Source organism: Octopus bimaculoides, chromosome 20 (assembly GCF_001194135.2).
Source record: "Octopus bimaculoides isolate UCB-OBI-ISO-001 chromosome 20, ASM119413v2, whole genome shotgun sequence".
NCBI lineage: Eukaryota > Metazoa > Mollusca > Cephalopoda > Octopoda > Octopodidae > Octopus > Octopus bimaculoides.
The window spans coordinates 44,350,205-44,350,835 of record NC_069000.1 but is presented as its reverse complement, the minus strand read 5'-3'; the positions used below and the strand labels follow the sequence as shown (position 1 = coordinate 44,350,835).

General features: G+C 44.5%; 1 protein-coding gene across 1 annotated transcript in view; it reads right to left on the bottom strand.

Annotated features, from left to right (window-relative positions):
• LOC106870076 (sialin) overlaps positions 1 to 631 on the bottom strand; it is a 151,859-nt gene that overhangs the window by 27,777 nt on the left and 123,451 nt on the right. The window lies entirely within an intron of this gene.

Below are 631 nucleotides of genomic sequence, written 5' to 3'. Positions count from 1 at the left end.
AGAGAGAGAGAGAGAGAGAGAGAGAGAGAGAGAGAGAGAGAGAGAGAGAGAGAGAGAAAGAAAGAGAGGCTGAAGGAAGAGAGAGTGAGAGATGGAAAAGGAAGGTTACAACATGGAGGAAAGGGAGGAACATTGTATTGTTTAAGGGTTTTTGCTATTTCGTGTTTTGCCAGATCAGTGATCATGGTAAATAGTTTGTCAACAGAGTTATTTACATACAGATCTACATCCACATATAAACAGAACGAAATCTGATGGCTGACCAGAAAAATGATCACAAGCAGGTGCATATATGTATATATTAGACCCCCCCCACTTCAGTTATGACTGACCATGTGATTGCACCTAGAAAGTTACTCTCCCAGGCACAAGTCCGGGCAAGGTTGTTAATGGGAGACCAACAGTCGCCCATACATACCAGTCTTCCCTCTCCACCAGTGTTATCCAAGGGAAAGGCAAAGGGGCCGATACAGCTTGGCACCAGTGACGTCACAACTCATTTCTACAGGTGAGTGAACTGGAGCAACGTGAAATAAAGTGTCTTGCTCAAGAACACAACACAAGTCCGGGATTCAAACTCATAACCTCATGATCGTAAGCTTGACGCTCTAACCACTGAGCCATGCACACA